This window comes from Triturus cristatus, chromosome 9 (genome assembly GCF_964204655.1).
Source record: "Triturus cristatus chromosome 9, aTriCri1.1, whole genome shotgun sequence".
Lineage (NCBI taxonomy): Eukaryota > Metazoa > Chordata > Amphibia > Caudata > Salamandridae > Triturus > Triturus cristatus.
The window spans coordinates 1152677854-1152701146 of NC_140592.1; the positions used below are offsets into that span (position 1 = coordinate 1152677854).

At 40.7% G+C, this 23293-nt stretch overlaps 1 long non-coding RNA gene across 1 annotated transcript in view; it reads right to left on the minus strand.

The window, feature by feature from the left end:
* LOC146799535 (uncharacterized) overlaps positions 1 to 19166 on the minus strand; it is a 139751-nt gene extending 120585 nt beyond the window's left edge. Inside the window, exons 1-2 of the long non-coding RNA XR_014968936.1 lie at positions 18831 to 19166; positions 5039 to 5154 (exon numbers count right to left, since the gene is read on the minus strand). This is a non-coding gene — a long non-coding RNA (uncharacterized LOC146799535). The remainder of the gene's footprint in view (positions 1 to 5038; positions 5155 to 18830) is intronic.
* Between the last annotated feature and the right edge of the window lie 4127 nt (positions 19167 to 23293).

Consider the following 23293-nt stretch of genomic DNA (forward strand, 5'->3'; position numbering starts at 1 on the left):
TGATCCACTGTGACAAATAAATATCCAGGTTTCATCTTCAAATTCTCACTGTGTTGATTGAAGTCTACAATCCTGCATAGGATTTTCTGTTTCGACCTCATCAGCAGGGCTTCTAAGTCTGTGTTGCAAAATTGTGGACCATAGCTTGTTTTCACCTGCGTAATTCTAAATAATTATCATCGTTCATTCAAACTGGTAAAAGGACATAAAAACAATCAGACCACAGTCCTTGAGTGTCTGCATCTTCACGAGGGAGAGAGCAAAAAACTGAAAGAGCTTGTAAGAAACAACAGCGAGGTCCCCCTTTCTGCAGGACAACCGCCTCCCCCCCTTTGCCGCCCTGAATCCTTATTCCTCCATTCCTCCTCGTAGCTGCCAACCAGTCTCCCATTGTATCCGCCCCCCCTCCCCTGTTTTATCGTACTAGGGCTCAGCGTGCCCGCCAGCCTCCTCTTCCCACCCCCCCACTTCGTCCCTGTGCCTCCCCCACTTCTCCTCCTTTTCGCCCTACACCCCTTTTCTCATATATTAGTACTGTTTGGTTTTGGTGCGTCTCCCGTAATTAGCATTAGATATTCTACTCCGGGTCCATGTTGAACTTACATGCCACTGTCTGTACTGTTGTTTTCCGCAACCTCATTCCTGGCAAGAACAAGCATTTGCAATGCAATTAGTCTCGCATTTACGTGAGTTTAAGCTATTAGCATTGTAAATGACAATTACTTTTATTTATGTTTTAAATACTAAAACATAAATAAAAGGCATTGTCATTTACAATTTGTTAAAATTGCGTATTCTCTCTACCTGGTGATGTATTTCATCCGTTCCTGTACACAGGTTTGGGCTTAACAAGTGAATTATGTATGTTTCCCAGGAGATCTTTGGGATTTTGAGTGGGTGGGTGGGATGGAGGGCTGATGATCAGTGTTTCTTGTGAAACCTACATCCTGCCTCTGAGAAATCTCAACATCTGTCGGTCTTATTAGTATCTTCTCAAAGCTAGCGCCAAGTCAGTATTTCATTTGCAGGCAGGTGTCACCTACATTTCCTAAACCGAAGTCTTTTTTTTGTTTACTCATTTTTATTAAGTTTTCAGATAAAGGAGAAAAGAAAAAACATTATCAAGCAAATGAACACATTGTAAATAAAATACAACAATTAATGTATAAGAAGAACATGGGCAAATAATTTAAGAGAAAAAGAAATAAGAAAAGAGTCGGAAGAAATAGAAAGGAAAAGGGGACGGAGAAAAAGAGAGAGAGAAAAGAGATGTATAAAGTATAAAATAAATATATAAAAGGGAGAGAATGAGGATAAGATGAAAAACTAAGATGCAGGTGCATAGGTAGAAAGATAAGAATAAAGGGTAACCACAATAAGTCGGATTTAATTTTCTGAGATAAAGAAAGAGAAGAAACATTCGCAATCCTGTTTTCATCACAAATATAGTGCCATCAAATTAACGATAATAATTTAGAATTATCTTTCCAGCAAGATAAAATCACTTTAAATGCTAGGGCAATAAAAAGGTCAAGCAACAAAGAGGTAGGGGAAGAAACATCTAAAGTAGGTGAGGCGGAGCCAAGACAAACATTTTGCAATGATGATGGAATATTGCATTGAAATATTTTCATACATTTAGACCAAACAGATTGCCAAAACTTTAATACATTAGAACATTCATATAATTGACGAATTAAAGTCCCAGTGGACGCAGAACAGGACCAACAAAGGTAAGAATAGGTAGGGGAGTACTTGGATATACATGCAGGAGTAATAACAGCTCTATTATAAATACAGTAAAAGGATTGAGTAATGCGGGCTGCACTAGAAGTTTTAAATAACTTGAGCCCGAATGTATTCCATAAAGGAATAGAAAGCGATAAAGATAAATCCGCTTCCCATTGTAATTTGGTATGAGATTTAGAACGTTCAGTACTTGGCAATAACAACATCTCAGAAATAGAAGTAGCCTTAGGCCTTTGGTCTTGAGAAACACCATATAACGGTGTGGGAGGAACGAGTGAAGGATTAGCAAATGGAAATTTATTAGTTGTGAAATAGGACTGAAAAAGCAGTTGATATTAAGAGGTATTCATTAAGAAATGAGTCAGGCAAGTTATACTGCAACTGCAACTGGGGGAAGGGAATGACAGAATTATGAATAATCAAATGATGCATAAAGATAATTCCCTTCTCCTTTCCAGTGTTTGTAGTAAAACGATTTACGTCTATATTTAATTAATGTATTATACCAAACAGTAGAGGACAAAAAACATTGATATGGCTCAAGACCGACTGACTGATAAAATATTATACATAAATTGTTGGGAATATTTTAGAATAGGGTTATCTGATATGAAAGTACAATTAGACATATAAATTATATTTCGAAAAGAAACATCTTCAAAAACAATCCAACGAGAGATAGGGTTATCAGCAAACTCATAAATTAAGGCAAAAAAATGACAAATTAAAAAAGCAGAATGGTATAATTTAAAGTCAGGAAAGCGCACACCACCCTCTGTTTTGGAGCGTTTGAGTTTCACAAGGACAATGTGGGGATGTTTATTATTCCATAAAAACTTAATGCAAATAGAGTTAATTTGCGAAAAATATGAAGCAGGAATCCGAAAAGGTAACATGGATAAATTATAAAGGACATGGGGGACAATCATCATTTTAATAGTATCCAATCTACCCCATCATGACAAATGAAGAGGCGACAAAGAATGAAGTAGTGTTTGTGTTTTGGTAAATAATGCATTAAACGTGTAACTGATGGTAGTAGATAAGGAAGAAGAAAACCAAATACCAAGATATTTTATTTTTAAAGGACACCAGGTAAAGTTAGTGTACTTAAACATATATATAGCATATATTGAGAGCAGAGGGAGTTCAAGGGTAAAACCTCTGTTTTAGGGAAGTTCAATTTAAATCCAGAAATACTGGAATACAACTGAGCCTCATATAAAAAGGGAGGGAGAGAGGTAATAGGATGAGACATATATACCAGAATGTCATCAGCGTACGCTGACAATTTGGTTTCTATAGAATTAGGCATAAAACCAGAAATAAGAGTGTTAACACGAATGCGCTCAAGGAAGTGTTCTAAACATAAAACAAATAACAAGGGCGAAAGAGGACATCCCTGACAGGTACCCCTTAATAAAGGAAAATGTTTAGAAAAGTGGTTGTACACAAAAATACTGGCACGAGGAAACGAGTACAACAATTTAACACAGGAAATAAAATTCGAACCAAAACCATACCACTGCAGAGTAGTAAACATAAATTGCCAGTTAATACTCTGCATCTAAGGACAATGCTGCAAGGGGAGACTTATACTTTTTCCCAAAGGAGATGACATTAGCAAACATTCTGGAGTTATCCGCTGCCAATCTACCCTTAACAAAGCCAGCTTGATCATTTTTAAGCAATAAAGGGATAATATTCTCAAGTCGAGAGGCAAGAATTTTAGCATAAATCTTACAATCATAATTAAATAAAGAAATGGGGCGATAATTTTTGCAGAGGGTGTGATCTTTATCGGGTTAAGGAACAAGGACAATCAAAGCTTCCATAAAGGAACCAGATGCCTTGGAGTCGTCAAGGAAGGAGTTAAAAAGAATAAGGAGTTTGGGGGCAAAAATAGAGGAAAAAGTAAAAAACAATTCAGCAGAGAGGCCATCAGGACCAGGTGCTTTTGATTTTCTTAGAGATTTAATGGCATCCGTTATCTCTTGGAGAGTGATCTTTGTTTCTAATACCTCAAATTCGTCAGACAATGATGGAGGTTAAGGAAGGTCCGTAAAAAAGGTGAGTAAATTTACACTAGAGGGATTCGTGTTATCAGAGTATAATGATTGATAATAATCGTGAAAAGCAATAGAAATATCTTCATCGGAGGACCCAAACTTGTTAGTGGATTCATTCAGGATAGGGCCAATATTTTTAGGTTCAGATTTAATTTTTTTTAAATTGGCCAGCATCTTGCCAGCTTTATTTTGACCCCGGGGTACTTTGACTTAATTTTAAGAAGGACATTACAGGCATCAACTGTTGCAAATTTGTTAAGAGCAGATTTGGCCTTAATTAATTCATGAAGAATGGAAGGAGATCTGGAGGTAAAATACTTCCAGCGATTTGATTTGTTGTAATTGAGTTGTATACTTGGCCTTTGTGTTTTTCTTAGTTCGTGCTGAATATGGGATAGTTAAGGAAGGAAAGGAGGCCTTAACGCATCCCAATTATTAGGCATGGAGGTATCCAAAGGATTATTGATAGTAAAAAAACTCATTAATAAAAGCAGTAGTTTCAGAAATGAAGACAGAATCTGACAACAAAAAGTTGTTAAGTTTCCAGTGAACAAATTTAGGAGAGCTCAGAGAAAAGTCAAGTGCAGAAAGGACAGGAGCATGGTCAGAAATGAAAATAGATCCAATCTCGGAAGATTGAATAGTTGGGAGTAAGGATTTACTAACCAAAATATAATCAATCCTAGAACGGGTCTGATGTACATTAGAGAAGAATGTAAATTCAAGGGAGTCAGGGTTACAAGTCTTCCAAACATCAAACAATGGACGAGAGGTAATGGCGGATTGAAATAATCTGTGGGATTTATCGGGATTAAATTTGCATTTGGACTGTCTTTCAGAGAATGGGTCTAACCATTGGTTAAAATCTCCAGCAACAATAATATTTGGACCATCAATGGAGGAAAGTAGAATCTTGATATTATTCCAAAGGTCAGGATCTGGCTTAACAGGGCCATAAATATTCAATAAAACAAGTTCTTTATTGTGTATAACAACCTTGGCCATTACCCAACGTCCATCAAAATCACATTGAGTAGATAACATTTGTACATATAATGACTTATGAAAAAGTATAGCAACACCACCCTTCCTATTGGAGGCTGGAGAATAGACAACTTAACACACCCACTGTCTTTTTAACTTAAGCGATTCAATATTGTTACATGAGTTTCTTGAATAAATGAAACATGAAAATTTAGTTTGGACAAATGGGAAAGTACCTTTTGTCTCTTGACGGGGTGTCCAAGACCATGAACATTCCACGTAACAACATTACACATATTGGAGGGAGGGGTAGGTAATACATGAATGAAGATGATACACTTCAGGAGAACAGCTGGAAACAGAAAAACACCACTTATTAGATTAATACAAAAACAAATATGTATAACAACAAAGAACAACAATAAGCACATGCATCATACAAAATATTGTCAAAAAGAGAGGACAAACAGAAAAAAAGATAAAGAGAAGAAAATAAGAAGTAAATAAGGTAGATCAAGGAAAGAGATCCAGATCTAAGAAAAAGTGTAAACAAAGTGAGCATGGGGCGCAACAGCACCGAGAACAGATGGACAGCAGAGGAAGAGAAATTAAAAAGTAGGAAAATGAACAGCCATATGGAATCTGTTAGAAAGATGAAAGAGAAAAAGGTCAGGGACGTTGAGTAGAACTATCAACAGTATTCGGTGAGAGACTGTGAAGAAAGGATCTCAATTTAATAGGATCATCAAATGAGCGAGAGGAACCATTATGAGTAATTTTACACAGACAAGGTTGCAAAATGCCCTAGCGAATATTTTACTGTCTCATCTGAGGACGAAGAGCCAGAAATTTCTTCCTTCTGGCATTAGTAGCATTAGAGATATACTGAGAGAGATAAATTGTGTGACCAGACCATACAAGGCGACGCTTTAGTTTTGCTGCTTGAAGAACGCTCATAAGATCTGTACATTCCAGGAATAGCATTATAATTCCTCTAGGTCTAATAGAGTTCGGTTGAAAACGTCCAAGGTGATGAGCATGTTGGATATTTAGTGATGGCTCTAATGGAAGATCAAGGAGCTCAGGCAGGAACTTCTTAAGAAAAATGAGGAGGCCCGGCCCCTCCAAATTTTCTGGTAAGCCGTAAAGACGAAGATTATTACATCTATTGCGATTTTTAAGATCCTCAGTTTAAGACGTTGAATTTCCTGTTCCAGTATAGGAATTTTAGTAGAGACATCATGTAAATCACTGATGCGCTGTTCCATGTTGAATACCTTCACTTCCATAGTAATCCACCTATCTTCAATTTGTTGAAGCTTCTCCTTAGTTGTGGACATAAAAGAGTTCAAACCCCTCACCTCATCAAGAATAGTATCAAGGACAGGATTATGCGATGACAAAATGGGTGAGGGGGGATCATTTTTAACTCTCTTAGGCTTTGTACCAGAAGATGAAGCTCTTACAGGAGGAGAAATGTCACTAGCCATCATGGAACGTCGAGAATGGTGATCAACAACTTTTAAAGGAGATCTCAACCTGCCCATATGCTGTGAAAACACACTGCGCCTCTCAACAAAATCATTTAAAAGATGCGTGCGACAAGCTCAAAGCAATGACTAACCGTTTTAATGAGGACAATGTTGGACCTTTAATATAGACCACAGTGTGTCAGAACGTTGAGGCACAATTAATGGAGGTCACGACCTGACCATATGTTAATTAAGCACATTGTAGAAGCTGACAGGGACGCAGAAGAGAGAAAAGCATTATCTCAGTCCCTCTTGGTACAAGGAAAGGAAAAAGAAACTCAGCATAGAAAGGAGAGTCAATACAGCAAGAAAGATATGTAATTAAGGCATTCCCATGTGACAGGCAGGAGCTGGGAGCTAAAAAAAAAACAAAATGCCTTTTAAATAGGCAAGGCTACTTGAAAATATGTAAACAAAAGAGAGAGACCCCTTATCACACTAAGGGATTGGAGTACTATTAAATAGTTGAAAAGTGCAGTATCCCTTAGAACATCGTTAAAACACCTATAATGATCCTTTCCTCATGCTACATCAAGCAACAATTTTCTATCCTTAACAACATACAGATATTATCTCAAAAAGATTTTTTGCTTTATTAAAACATATTATTGTACAATTCCAATAATTTAAAAGTTTTTTATTAATATAACTGTGTATAACACATAATTGTTAAAAAAACATAAGTTCATAAAATACAATGCAGTTAAAACATAATACAAAGCATTATATGTCAAACATTTGTTAACCAGAGAGAAAAATGTTGACAGTACAATTTTAATCAAAGGGAACCTTGGTCTTGTAAATGGTGCAAAGATTAAGTATATCAGGGCCAAGATATTCGATTTTTTCTCTTTTGATATGCTTTTGGAATGACAAATTGTACTGTCAAAAAATGTCTTCTTCGAGGCTGACACAAACAACTCAAGGATCAAAGAAACGCCGGTGAGCAACAGACAAGACAATTCTAAATTAAGAGCACCTCCATCTACAATTCCAACAAGCACAGGGACCTGTGAAACCGGAACAACAGAAATTCCACTCTCGGCAAACCCTGAGGAAGAAAAAGCAAGCCCAAAAACGAACACCAAACAAAGACGAGGTAAAAAACGCAAAGGCAGGAAACACAAAATTGTCTCTCAACGTAAAGGCTTTATGCACCTCTTTGGGTAAGTTCCAATTATGGATCGAAGCGCAGCTCAATCCGAGAGTGCCATGTGCCCACCGGAAATTGAGGAAGCCATCAGCACATCTGAGACTCCCACCAAGGCAAAAATCCCAAATAAGACGGGGTGCAATATTAAGCCCAAAACAAAAACCACGGAACCACCCGGGATTCGCATACAAAAAGAGCCGGAAACGGGACACAAAAATTACGCCTCCAAACCGGTGAAGCTCGCAATATTTTCCTTGAATCCAGCGCGAAACAGGCACAAAAAAGTGGCAGACAGCACGGCCCCAACTTACAGGAAATAAAAAATCAAGAACACACTTGGGGTGCGAAGCCTGGCAACAAACAAGGATCAGAAAACGCAGAGACAGGCAAAGGGCAGCCAGCAAGTTATCCACTGATAATCACCCAAGAAGCACCGCCCACGAAGAGAGAAGAAGAAACATCCACTATAGGGTCAGTGGATTTTACACGCAACATCTCCAGGCCCGGCGACAAGTGCCACCCGGCCGGGCAACTAGCATTGAACAAGCATACTATCAGTCGTGACCTAAGAGTAACTGCACTCAACGTAAATCAGGCCAACACAAATGCAATACGACTAGCAGAGGACATGCGATTCAGCCCCCGCAAAAAAGAGGGAGGGCTGTCAAATGAACAAAGAAACGCTGAGTCAGGGGAACAACCTTTACAACGCAACTTTTACAACGCACTACCTTTACAACGCATTTTTTACAACGCATAATCCATTACAACGCATGACATTACAACGCATGACACTACAACGCATTTTTAAAAACTACCTTTACAACGCATTCCATTACAACGCATACTACCATTACAACGCATACCATCACAACGCATAATATTACACTACACTATCCAACACTTACCCTACTGTTGCACCCCCTGTAGTTAGAATAGTAATTTTTACCCCTATACTATCCAACACTTACCCTACTGTTGCACCCCCTGGAGTTAGAATAGTAATTTTTACCCCTATTCCATCCAACACTTACCCTACTGTTGCACCCCCTGGAGTTAGAATAGTAATTTTTACCCCTATACTATCCAACACTTACCCTACTGTTGCACCCCCTGGAGTTAGAATAGTAATTTTTACCCCTATACTATCCAACACTTACCCTACTGTTGCACCCCCTGGAGTTAGAATAGTAATTTTTACCCCTATACTATCCAACACTTACCCCACTGTTGCACCCCCTGGAGTTAGAATAGTAATTTTTACCCCTATACTATCCAACACTTACCCTACTGTTGCACCCCCTGGAGTTAGAATAGTAATTTTTACCCCTATACTATCCAACACTTACCCTACTGATGCACCCCCTGGAGTTAGAATAGTAATTTTTACCCCTATACTATCCAACACTTACCCCACTGTTGCACCCCCTGGAGTTAGAATAGTAATTTTTACCCCTATACTATCCAACACTTACCCTACTGTTGCACCCCCTGGAGTTAGAATGGTAATTTTTACCCCTATACTATCCAACACTTACCCCACTGTTGCACCCCCTGGAGTTAGAATAGTAATTTTTACCCCTATACTATCCAACACTTACCCTACTGTTGCACCCCCTGGAGTTAGAATAGTAATTTTTACCCCTATACTATCCAACACTTACCCTACTGTTGCACCCCCTGGAGTTAGAAAAGTAACTTTTACCCCTATACTATCTAATACTTACCTTAAATGCAATTTAATATTATGCGTTGTAATGGTATGCGTTGTAAAGGTAGTATGCGTTGTAATGGAAATGCGTTGTAAAGGTAGTTTTTAAAAATGCGTTGTAGTGTCATGCGTTGTAATGTCATGCGTTGTAATGGATTATGCGTTGTAAAAAATGCGTTGTAAGTGCATGCGTTGTAAAAGTGTGCGTTGTAACGTCATACATCCGCTGAGTCACCTCCACGAACCCAGCAAACACCTGGCCGAGAGCTAAGAATCACTGCACCTAACTCTAACCAAACGAAAACAACTGTAAAAAGACTAGTAGAGGATATGCGATCTAGTCAACCAAAAACAGAGAGTGAGCAGAGAAGTGAACAAGGTCATACAACAGGCGTCGTTTGGTTCAACCCGAACTACCGCTCGCAAGGTAGACATGATATACTGAATAGGGGTAACATCCTACGACTGTTATCTCATGTCACCTCTTTGGCAGAAGTAAAAAGCTCAGACCTGGTATCCATTGAATTTGTAGTCGATGAGCACACAGGAAGAGAAAAAACAAAAGCAACTTGGACAACCTTGGCAATCTCACAAAAAATATATGCTGAGGCTGAAACCTTTAAAAACTGGGGGATCACAATAAAACCATATACAAAGCCTAGATACCCTGAAATTCTTGCCCCGGTGGAAAAAGAGGCAGAACTAACCACTACGAAAAGCCTTAGAAATTCGGTCCTGAGAGGCGGGGCAGGGCCAGGGGGCAATAAGGTCGATCCATATAATGACAGTGCCCGACGTATAGTAGACGAACACATACAACCATCGGGACTGCCCGACCCAAGATGGATAGCCAGAACTTTAAATAACAACGAATGACAAACCAGCCTCAAGCCAGGGGAGGCCGCACATGACTCATTAAGAACATGCTCATGGAACATTAATGGCTTGGCCTCCAAAACATCAGACCCAGAGTTTATGACATACGTCAGAAACTTCGATGTCGTGGCATTCCAAGAAACATGGCTTGCAGACCCCCCGCACCTTCATGGCAACTTACGCTTTTTCTCCGCTGCAAAAAGGTCAGCTAAATACGGGCACCTTCAAGGTGGCCTAGCAACTTATATAGCGGCCACAAGCATTTTGACGGCAAAAGAAGTCGGCCCAACTCTCACAGCCTTGCTGGAGGTAAATATTAATCTGCCACAACTTACAATAGGCTCCGCTGAAAATGACATTACCCTAATCAACGTCTACATTCATCCGAGAAAGAAAAGAAAAGAAGCTAAAAACCTTTGCAGCTTCGTGGAGTCTTGCATAAGGGAAAGACCTACAACAAACGTTATTCTCACTGGGGACTTCAACCTCAACCTCATGGGTGCCACGCAAGAAGACGAGCCACTAATTCAAAATGCAATCTGGGATATTCCTTCACAAGCGATTTCACAGATTCCCAAGCAAACAAAGTTAGGTAATAAGATTCTGGAAGATCTGGTACACTTCAACATCAGGGCCTTAAATGGAAGGACATCTGGAGACAATCCCCCGGCCGCAACTTTTCATTCAACAAGAACAAGCAGTATTCTAGACTATACCTTCATCTCATTACCATTATTTCAGTTTTTAAAATCATACCGGATAGGTCGTAGCGGAGACAGTGATTACTGCCCTCAAGAAACCACCTTTAAGATTGCAAAACCCAATTTTGAGCTCTCGAAAGAACCAAAAGAGTCAACCCATACCGTCAACTTCAAAAAAATTAAGTATTCAGCAGCAACAGACGGAACCTTAGTGGAAAGAGCAAAACAGCATTTTGGGAGTTGCACTGGACACAGCGAAATCACAAAATGGGAACAATTTACAAATACTATGTCCATGTACGCTACAAGACCTAAAATACAGCCACAATTAAGCAACGAACGATCGAGCAAATTCTCCCAAGAACATAAAGGAAAAATCAGAGGCATCAAAACCTCAATCTATCGCACAATGAGAGAACTTCAACAGAATCCTATGAACCTAGCAAAGCGCGATCAACTACGGAAATTAAAATTAACACTGAAAAAATCAAAATGGGAAGCAAACAAATACGCTGAGGATAACCTATGGGCGAGACTACACTCTGACATCAAACAGAATGACGGGGCAAGGTTCTGGAAATCAATAAACTCATTTATAAGACCCATGCACCATGGGGTCTCATCTAACATCTCAGAGGATAAATGGGCAAACTATCTTGGCAGCCATTTTCATCAGGCTGCGGGACATAACCAAGACCATGAGTTTGACACTCAAAAATCTCTAACGAGTAATAACACAAGCTATACAGAAGGGCAGATTGGAAACGATAGAGAGAATCTGCTGAACTTACAAAACACCATTCAGCGTTTAATCAAGAAGGGAAGAAGAGAGGGAGCACCAGGGCCGAATGGAATCCCGCCAATTCTCTATAAACAAGATGTGGCAGGCTGGGCAGCAGCCCTGGAACCGCTTTTTCTGGAGATAAGACACTACAACATCCTGCCAAGCTCCTGGAAGGGCTCAATTATCTCCCCAATTCACAAGGCAGGAGACAAGGCTTCCCCTCAAAACTATCGACTGGTGGCTTTAATCGACAATGAGGCAAAATATTTTGCAGGCATCCTACTAGAAGAGCTGATGGCCTGGGCAACAGAGAGATCCTTAATCCCGGCAAACCAGTCAGGCTTTGCCAAAGCAGTAGGGACAATGACGAACATCTTGAACATGGGCATGCTAATAGATAAGGCAGAATCTAACAAAATGCCCATACACTTCTGCTTCATTGACTACAAGGCTGCTTTTGACCATATAAATCGGAACCTTTTATGGTCTAAATTAAACGATTGGGGGATACCTAGACCCCTTTTGAACCTGCTAATCAACCTTCACACAGAGACTTGGGTACAGATAAAGGTGGGGGATGGATCCGTCCTGTCCAGGCGCATACCGACCAAAAAGGGCCTGAAACAAGGCTGCATCCTGGCCCCCACCCTATTTAATCTGTTCCTAAGCGACCTTGTCCCCATTTTAAATGGCTGCAACTCCTATGCCCCCAAATTAGGAGGACTGCAACTACCTTGCCTACTTTATGCTGACGATATCGTCCTTATAAGCTATACCAAGGTAGGACTTCAGCACCTCCTGAATGCAACACAATGCTACTCAAGTAAAAATGAGCTTACAATAAATCTGGAGAAAACCCAGTCAATGACCATCAGCAAGAAAAGAAACAAATCAACACCATGGTACTGGGAAAAAATAAGAATCGGAGACACGCCAATATATAAATATCTAGGAGTGAAAATTGACAACGGAGGGCAGTTTTCCGCCCAAAGAACGAGCATTCAAGGGAAAGGGATATCTTTGGCAATTTCGCTGCAGTCTCTAAACAACAAACTTTCTGGTCCGTCTCTTCTGCCCTTGATGCAAGTAATCCGCGCTAAACTTCTCCCAACGATTACCTACGGGAGTGAGGTGCTTAGAGGAAGAGACGCCAAGATCCTTGATAATACAATAACAGCTGCCTACAGAATCATCTTCAGCCTGCCCAAGCAAACTTCACCAGCTCAAATCAGGCTTGAATTTGGCATTGATCAACAGATCCTGGCAAGGCAGGGAGCCTACATGATAGCCTGGGACAAAGTGAGGAAATCGAAATAAGGAACATTAAATGAACATCTGTGGATGGAGCTAGCCCAACACCCGTCCTCAGCAGCAGCCAAGTTCCTACAGGACAGCCTGAAGAACACGGGATTAGAGCAGCTCTGGGATACCCCAGCAAACCACACAACATTAAAAAAATTGGTCAAAAAATCGATCAAACAACTATCATGGGTTCAAGACAAGGCAGCCCTTTCTAAAAGAACGCATGGCTGGATGATCTTAAACTCGTATTCAACGAAGGCACCACAGAGCTATTTTGGTGAGGGATATTCTAAATCCGCCAAAATGTGCTTCTTAAAGCACAGGCTGGGCCTGCTCCCCTGCATTCAAAATTTTCCAATCTGGATTAAAATAAAAGCTGATCCTCTTTGTCGGCTATGTGTTTTGGGGCAAGAGGATATGCTGCACTTGATTTGCTCTTGTGAGAAACTACGCGATGAACGAAAACACTTGTTGAAACACCACTTTAATCAGCAAGGGATCCGCACACGAAGAAAGGCAGTTCTCGCTTGCTTTTCTTCCCACGATCCTCGCATGAATTGCAGCTTTGTAAAATTTATGAAGGCAGTGGAAAAAAAGATGCCAAAAATTAATCTATAACGATGTTAAGTCGATGATGCAGGGACCTGCATCATCGACTTAACATTGCTTGTCGATTGACATTACTGATCATACAAACTCATGAGGAAACCGAGAAAGAAGATATAACCCTATTAACTCGAAGTGCTCAATTTAAAAAAAAAAAGAACTTTATACTCAAGAAGCTGTTGTGTGTACAGTCTATCTAAGGAAATGCGATTGTTTTTATTCTGATTTTACTTAGAATTGTATTTTTACCATACCTGTTCTTAATTTATTTTGTATAGCAATGGTTTTAAGTAACTATGCTAATAAAATTACTACTACTACTACTAATTTGTTAAATCTCATATGCACTCATGATATACACCTGATAATTATATGTGTGATGTCCTAATATCTGATATCACTTCTTGTGATGTCACGACCAGTGAGGTCACTTCCTGTGATGTCACATGCAATGTCACGCCTCGTGACATCATGCGCTGTGATGGCAGGCGTCATGATTTCACTTGCATAATGCCTATCCTGGTTAGTCCCCCCACTTCTGTTTTTTAGGACTTGTGCCCTGCTCGGGGGACTACTTGAGCCAGCACGCCACGGATACCTTCCCCTTTGTCCCTTTCATCACACCTGGTGCGGATGTGAACATAGCACACTTTGCCAAGTGGGCATTCCTGACCTGACATGACATGTCACAGGCTTATTGTATGACCATGATATGTATACCATAGGTATCACATCCTTTGTGCATCCTGTTTTTTAAAAACTTACTCAGTTACTCATTGCCAAGTTGCTTGTACTTCATCTATGCCTCTGCACCTTGAAATAATTACATTTAGCAGCGTGATACAAGAAAAATAAACACAACACCAGGCCTCCTGCAGCTTTAAAGGTGTGCCTGGGTGCCTTCATGTGGGTTGACAGCTCTGCACGCGTTTCCTTTCCTCTTGCCTGTGTATAATGGTGCTAGTGCTAAAAATGCATTTTAAATATAGTATTTAGCAATTAACAGTTTGTTCCCCTCCAAACAAATCAATGAAATAAATTAGAAAGACAGGCTGGACATGCACTTCGTTCAGAGCTCACCTGGTCCCAATCATTGTGTCTTTCAGTTCTGGTACTTGTAGTCCGTCATCTATAAAACTAACGAATAATTCAATTACTACTATTCACAGGAAAAACAGGCCTCGATGAGTTACTGATGCGTAATGAGACATCTTTAAACGCTCTCTCATCCTGTTCACAACTACTGCACGCCAGCTTATGCGCCTATTGGACATTGCAATGTGCTCCCTGCTGCAGAACCCCCTGTGTCTCCATTACACACCTCCATGTGATCCTGAACGTGGATCAGCCGGTGCCTGCGTTTGCACTGAACCCTGACGAGGCACTTATCCTGTATGTGTGTCTGTGTGTCACTGTCTGTGTGTCTGTTGGGCTTTGGGAAATTACTAAATTCACAAAGCCCAACAGACACACAGACACACATAAGATGGCTCTGTCGGACTGTTGTCATGCAGTATAGAAAGGACAAACCTCTTGGCTTTGTCAATGCACTCTGAGAGCTGCTCGTGTTGGACAGGTCTCTTGATAGTACCAGAGAGCCACGCGACGTATATACTCTGCAAGAGCATTAATAACATAACAAACAAGCACTTCACGGCGCCCATATGTTCTGCACACTGATACCACCAAAGGAGATTACACATTAACGCCCTGCACGGGTGGTTCCTACTTTTCGGTTCAGAGGGCACGCGCAGACACTCGTGCCTTGGAGAGAAATGAACTTTAATTGTCCATATCAGGATAGGAGTGAAGCAGCGCTATAAAACCCTCTGCCAGCAACTGGAAATAAAGAACAAAGACCCACTCTCCCTTCACTGCTGCATCCTACAGGTCATAGCAGCTCCTCGGTAAAGGACAGCGTTTCCAGGCGCTCAGAACAACATGCAGGTGGGCTCCTCCTTTTAACAGTTTCCAGGCTAATCTCAGGAAATAAAGGAGCGAAAGCATCTGTCTGACCATTAAAAAAAACAGGAGCCCCTTCAAGTCTCCCACTTTGTGCAACCGGTAAGTGTTAAATTATTACTTTTTCTTAACAAGACAGAATGTCACCTCATTTTTACAAGTGAAATTGGCAGTACATATAAAATGTTACATCTGCAATCTTCAGGGGTGACGAACCTCTTACCAGACATTGGATTTTCTTTCACATCACGGAGCACTTTTAAGTAAGACTCTTAAGGATGGAGAACGCGAAGTTTGTAGTTTTATACCTGTGCACCAGCACCGATGTTGAATCGGAATATCTGCGACTGGCAATATTTTCATAAAAATATTATTGTAGGAGTGGTTTATGTGCTATGTGGGCCAATCCACATGAGGTTAAATAAATGTGAGATCTTTGTTTAAACAAGCATTTGCAATGCAATAGGTCTCGCATTAGTTAGAGTTAGAGGTTTTGGCATTGTTTGTTGTTTTCTGTACTGAATGTGTTAGCTAACTACAGTTTTTATGTATCTGTGGAGTAAGTATGTGTATTATACCTTTCGCATTTAATATATTTGCTGGTGTAATAGTATATGTAGCATAAGCTAGGGTAGCAATAGTGTGTATCTGTAAACCATAAAAATAGTACGGATACAAAAAATCAAAGTGCCGAACTTTATAAAGTAAAAGCACCACGAACACGGATAAAGGCAAATATTGGACACTAAATAGAAAAGTAGGTAAGAAATAATTGGCAGATGCTGCATGTGGCTGTGCCCTGCAAGGCACCAGAAAGCGCACAGAAACGTTTAACAGAACTTATAAGATACACATAAGGGCATCTGTACACTACTATTTGTAAAACATTGCAGAAGGTATCAATAAAAATTGGTATTTGTTGCCTCTGTTTGTTGTTATATGTGTCGTGGGATAATATTTATTAACAAATGGTATAAAAATATAGTTGCACGTTTAAAGCGCTGCTTATAAACATGCAAAACAAACACTAGTTAAATATGTCCTGTGAGTTGCCCTAAACAGTAACCTAATGTTAGAACAGCAAAAGCGGCACGTGAATATAAGTGACACCGACTCGAAATGTATTGATGCGATAGCAGAAGCAAAAGCGCCAAGTATGTAAAAAAAAAAAGGTACATTTTTAAATAAATATATAATACGCCAAATTATGCTAAAGTGGAAGTGTCATGAAAATGGCTCACACAGTTAACACGTAATGTATAAAACAACTACGAAATAACAGACAGATGTGGGCAAGGCGTCTTTTAGTCTGTTTTGTTTGTTATTTACAATACACTGGGAGCGATCAAAGAGACGAAGAAAGGCACAGCATGTGGTTTACTATCTAGAACAGTTTGCTTGTAGCAGCTAATTAAGTGCGAACAGTGGATGGTGTTATAGATAAGAGTAACAGATCCACCTCCAAACAACAAACAAAGTGCTAGAGGGATGTTTTGTGTCCTGTAAGAAGTTTGTAGATGGCATACGTTTACCAGCTGCCACATAATATTGTGGAACGTCCTAAACATGCCGTAACAGGGTATTATAGTACCTGCATCCACCTAAAAAATGCATTCTGCTCCGACAACCAAACTGCAGTTAGGAGATTGCATTATGAAAGCAAAGTACAGAAAACTTTGTGTAAAGAGTTGTAGAGCCCGGCTGTAAAATAATAGACACTTATGTTTAGCCAAATAGGCGAAGTCAAATTGATTGATTTAAATCCCAGTAGGAGTTGTAAGCAGACACAACAGTATAGACACTGTCTAAAAGCGACACAGCGGCCAAAAAATAAAAAATACGCCTTGCTGTCCCAAAAATGTATATGTTTAGGCTGCTATATAAGGGCTGCATTTGTTGAATTGAACAACGCTGTGAGTGGCGTATTTTAAAACATCACACCACTAATGGGAAACACAATTGCAAAAAACGCGCTATGGTGCTGTATTGCTGTGGCGCTTTAGTTCTGTTAATGTATACAGCGCTTTAATCTTCTTTAGGTGGTACAGTGTGTAAAATGTCCACTTTGAATAAAACCTCGCCGATAAAATGTTGCGATGGAACAACACTAAACCGAGAAACTAATTGTGGCCTAATTGTGTGTGGATGCAAGGCTGCTAATGCTATCGACCTCAGAAGGATGAAAAGGGCATCAAGACGGTATGTAAAAAAAATCACGAACAACATTAAAAAGAACAGACTTTCCGTGTTTTGTTGCAGCAACACGGGGTGGCCACGAGAACAGAGATCACATGACACAAACGCCGCATCTGTTTTCTTCATAAGGAATAAGCAGCTCATTAATTGAGTGAAACTAGAGCACCGTTTAAAGAAAATCTTTTCTCTTCCCCCCCCAAATGCCTGAAACGCAGCGTTCTAATATCTGGCGAAAAGACCACGACTTTAGTTAGTAGGACCAAATTGTTGTAAATAAAGCATGTTTTGTTTGGTATGTAAAAGGTCATACATTTCTTTTTTTGGGGGCGTTTTTATGTAGCTTGGCAGTTTAGGTTGTTGGACAGGTAACCAATTTTGAGGCAGAATTAAGAAAATCCATCTCCCCCTTCAACCATCCCCTCCTCTCCACAGAAGCAAAAGATCAGCACAGCGAGGGGTCTTGAGAGAGTGAGTGAGGTGTGTAGAGAGAGATGTTGCGTGTGAACAGTCCCTGCGTGTGTGAGCAGTGCCGGTGTGTGTGAGCAGTGCCGATGTGTGTGTGCGAAGTGCCTGTGTCATTGGTTGTGTGTGAGCAGTGCCGCTGTGTGTGAGCAGTGCAGATGTGTGTGTGTGCAGCATGTGTGTGTTTGATAGTAACTAGTGTGTGTGAGAGTATTGTGTGTGGATGCAAGGCTGCTAATGCTATCGACCTCAGAAGGATGAAAAGGGCATCAAGACGGTATGTAAAAAAAATCACGAATTTCTAGATTCAGCAGAAGATAGGACTGGCACAGAGTCAGTGACCGCAGCGCCAGCTGGTGTGAACTGAAGCAGACCATGAGGATCATTAATGCACCCCAGGAGATGCGGCCTTTGTTAGAGTCGCCTCGTCTCATGGGCCAGAAATGGCCTAAAGCCCAGTCTGTGGGTGAAATTAAGCAGAGCACGCGCTGGAAGCCATGGATGGGGAGGGAGGGGGACCCATGGCACATGGAGGAAGCGTCGGCAACGGCGCCCGCTTCACGAACCATGAAGTGCAGGCGTCCGTGGAGGGGTGTGGGTGTGGCGAAGGGGTCAGACCGCATAGTTATATAATGCAACACAATGTACACAGAGACAACACTTACACACGGAGAACGTGCAGTCACAGAGCACACAGAGACCAGTGGCAGGGAGTACTCGAGTCGAACACACACGTTACTCACTGATTCAGCGCTCCTGGGCAGTCTCCATCGAGGCACAGCTCCGGAACGTGAGCCATCATTCTTGCTGATAACACCTGGAGACACCAATAGGAACACGGTGTGACCAAAACACCAGATACTCTCTGTACCACACACGCAGCAGCTCTGATGGACGAGAGCACTTACGGCGTGCACCACACACAAGGAGCTTGCTCAGAGGTGTGCTATTAATGAAACTGAAACCGAGCGAGAGACGGAGCATGCAGACCTCGGCACTAAAATCGCGGTGTGTGGCTAGTTAAGAAAGTTCCCCTCGGACACAGATTAGCCTGAAGAGCGGACGGAAACTGTAGTTAGGCGGTGCTGCTTCCGGAATGAACGGAAGTGAAGCACGGCCTCTACAGCCAATAATAAGCCCGATAAGAAAAGCTATGACAACGTTAAACGAATGGGAAGAGGCAGGAGAATTTAAGCGGCAATGGGCGGAGTTTCTCCCAATATACTAATTACTTAATGCCTCGTAGAGGCAGCGCATGCGCTGCCCTATGCGAGACCTAAAAATGGAAAGCCAGTCAAAGCTATCCCAAGATTGGTTCAAAAGGAAATTATACCACATGCATGCACAGTGGTAGCATTCCCCAGATGGTCACTAACTATGTTTTTCAGAGCTTCTGCCACAATAAATTAATTGTTACCCTGTCTTTTTCCCAGTTCAGCAATAAGGAATGGATCAAGCAGGTTTGTGCTGGTATATAACATAAACCTTTTTTTCACCATGACAAATTAAGGAAAATATTGTGAACCAAATGCGCAAAATGTAGAAAATGTTGTGAAACAGATGCAGAAATATGCAGCAATCATGTTGCCTCCGAATCATTTTCTGAGTGAGGTGTGGGTTTTTAACTATGAAATACGTGATCTAAGAGTAATATTTGTTGACAACTAAACGAAAGAATTTGGCATTAGTTATGCTGCATTTGTAATAGGAACACAGCAATTTGATTTTGGATCAAACTCGGATTCATCTTTTCTATTTCAAAAATATTTAGAGCAAATTCATATTTCTCATTTCCTCCCCGAATACAATCACCTTTAAATCGAAAGTACTCGAGCATACACTGCTTGCTCCATTCCCTGATGCACAAGCAACAACACACGACAAAAGAACATTTGTTCCTGTTTTCCACCAGTCTGAAGTCTATGTAACCTGACACTACTGTAAAAGTACTCAGGGGCAAATTTACAAGCCCCTTGAGCCACTTTTGCGTCACTTTTAACATGGGAAAAGTGATGCAAAAGTGGCGCAAGGGGCTTGTGAATCTCCCCCTCAGTTTATTGACGTAGCAATCACGGGGCAGATTTACAAGCCTCTCGCGTCACTTTTGCATAATTTTTAATATGGGAAAAATTACGCAAACGTGGTGCAAGAGGCTTGTAAATCTGCCACCCCACCCCCCATTTATAGTCGTGATATCTGTAGACAAGTAATTTTAATTTCAATGACAGTAATCACCCTGAATATTACTGGACATAGGGTGTTAAAACAAGATTAAAAACAACACTTTCGCAGAACACAACAATAATTTACACATATTAAATGTGGGGAAAATGTTGGTGGGACTTTTTTCTCCAGCTTCTTCTCTCTAATGCTATCTAAATATGGGCCTGCATCCTAACATCAGGGAGGTATTTAGATTAAACCAGGATACATTCTTGGCTATCATCTGATGTTGGCAAAAATGACAAAAGAAAAGGAAATGTTGCCTATGCCAATACGATAGAAAGAACATTTTGTAGGCCTCACCAACAGACCGCTTTAGCTTCCGCTTTTGTACCTGAATTTAGGAAGGAGTGTCCTGGGAATGTATGTACCAATCTTCACATGGCAGCTTTGTAAATTTCTGCCAGTGCTTCATTCCTGAGCCAAGCTCTGGTGGATGTCTTACCACTAATGTAATGAGCTTGATAAGGCCGAATTCTTGTCTAACCAATTATCTACAAGAACCCTCTCCGGTCGACTGGATCTTTTTACTTGCCAAATAGAGTAGAGGGAGTAAACACAATTATCAGGATGTAACTACCGCAAGTTGACATCATTAAAGGACAAAGGACTCGGGATCTAAAATTTCCGAGATTTTATTATGAGCAAAAACATCTGAACATAAAGGCACCTCAATACGAGGCACAAAAGATAAATGGGCACTAACACAAAAGCTAGCCTACGAAGAATTCGCATTCGACTAAAAATAAAAAGAATTACAGATTCTAAAAGCATCAAATAAAAAATAGTTATGCTGATATCGATCTTAGGAATCATTAGTCAAAACATTTCTGTCCCTACTCTATTCTAAGTGGCATCCCTACTTAGCATTCCCTCCCAAGCAAGAGAATCATGGAAAAGGTGTCAGAAGTGAAACTTCCTAAGAAGTCTTCACTTAGTGAGAGCTCGATCTTGGATGCTCCTTCTAGCTTCCCGACTAAACCTCATCTGCTCAGCCCACAGGAGTCTGTCCCTAATACAAAACCCCAAAATCACAGAACACGCCCTCCGGCACACCTCTTCAACCAGGTCTTCCTCCGGTAAATTTCCATCCAGAACTGTCCATCTTCCATCGTCCGTTAGCTTGACCTTGGGTCCCAGGCACCTTCCATACTAAGAGTTACAGTTGCACATTCCAATGCACTCCCCTGTAGGCTTCTCACCGTATCTCAACTCCTAAAACAAAGACTTATTCTCACTAACTAAGATAAATGTCCTTGCACCTGCAACAGAAACATGGGAACGAAAAGGAAAGCTCTTCACATCTTGAAGTTTTACATTTCACGACAACTCAAGCCTTAACCAAGAAATCCCTGTCAGCCTGTAAAATATAGCTAAAATAAGAAATGAACAGGCCTTCTCTTCTACATATGCAGTTAGGCCTAACAAATTTAAACGCATTATGAAACCACATTCTAAGTATTAGTTCAGCATAATCATCTTGTAAATAAGCACCCTACTTTATAATTCTAACGTGGCACACATTTAATCCATTACATTGATTGTGAAACCTAATCATCTACATTATTCCAAATACATTCACAATAGCTTGCAACGTTAAACTTCGCAAAACGTTATTACATGTCTAACACTTCTATGTTATATGATTATAGCAAATACATTTCTATGACGCTTCTAGACATACATCGATTATATGCGGGTGCCGACTAACAGTGAATATGATGCACCCCTACAAATCTCAGAATCACATGGCGCTCTATCAGTTCCCCCCTTTGATGACAATTGTCATCACACCATCACAACTTCATTCCCTTTGGAGAAAGAACCGACCTAAACAGTGCTTGTTGCATTCTACTCTGTCGGAACCCCTCCATCCTTTTAAGGTTCTGATATTGACTGTCCTGCAGTCTCGCCATTCTTCTCTCATTCGCTCTGAGAGCTCTCTCAAACTTATTTCCCCTGTACCATTTACAGGCTCTAATAAGTCCCCACAAACAGATCACACAAACCACAACAATAACCAGTGGCTTCAGCACAAATCCGAGGAACCCTTTTCCCAAGTTTGCAAACCAACTTCCAACACGACCAAATCCTTTACCAATCTTTTCCCACACATTCTCTTCAGTCAACTCCACAATCTCCTGGTGCACCGTTGTAATGTTGGCTATATATTTCTCCAAATTCTTGCTATTGTCTGGAATATACGTACAGCATTCCTGGACCTTCAGCAATTTACAGACTCCACCCTCTTTTGCCAATAACACGTCTAAAGCAAGACGATTTTGCAAAACCATCGTTCTTATCGATAACATCTCTCCATCAACCAACAGCAATGACCTCGCCGTGTTCATTGACAATTCATCAACCACAGTCACCAGCTTTCTTATTTTCACGTAATTCAGAACCGCGCCCAAACCTGGTATCATTACTCCAAAGATATCACTAATCACTGCACCTGCACTCACAGCTCTTCGCACTTTAGAATGATGTCCTGTCTCTAACAAATTTAAATCTTCTGTATGGTAAATCTTCAGAAAAATTATAGCCAAGTAGCATGTACCATACCAATCCACAGGCAATCTCACATAAGCATTCTTTCCGCATACGAAATACACCGTTGGAATCACTTGCACCGGACCCTGCAAAAAGTTCTTAGCAGAATCTTCCATAGTAAAGGTTTGGTCACACGTACTATGTCCCACTGGAACTTTGTACTAATAGGTCTGAGGACGTCCTACACACAAATTCCCCTTCTGTACTTGATCTAATGCTATAGGTCCATAACTTCCCTTGAATCTGTGTAATCTCTCCTCCTCAGTCCAATCTACTGGACTCTCTCCTGTGTTTAGTTTCTGGGTTAGTTTTCTATATCTATCCTCAATCTGGCCAATAAACTTCTTTTCAGTTTCCGACAATAAGCACGTCAAATTATGCCGATGAGCATAAGCTGTATCTAAACTCGTAGTCGGTATGAAATAAGTCC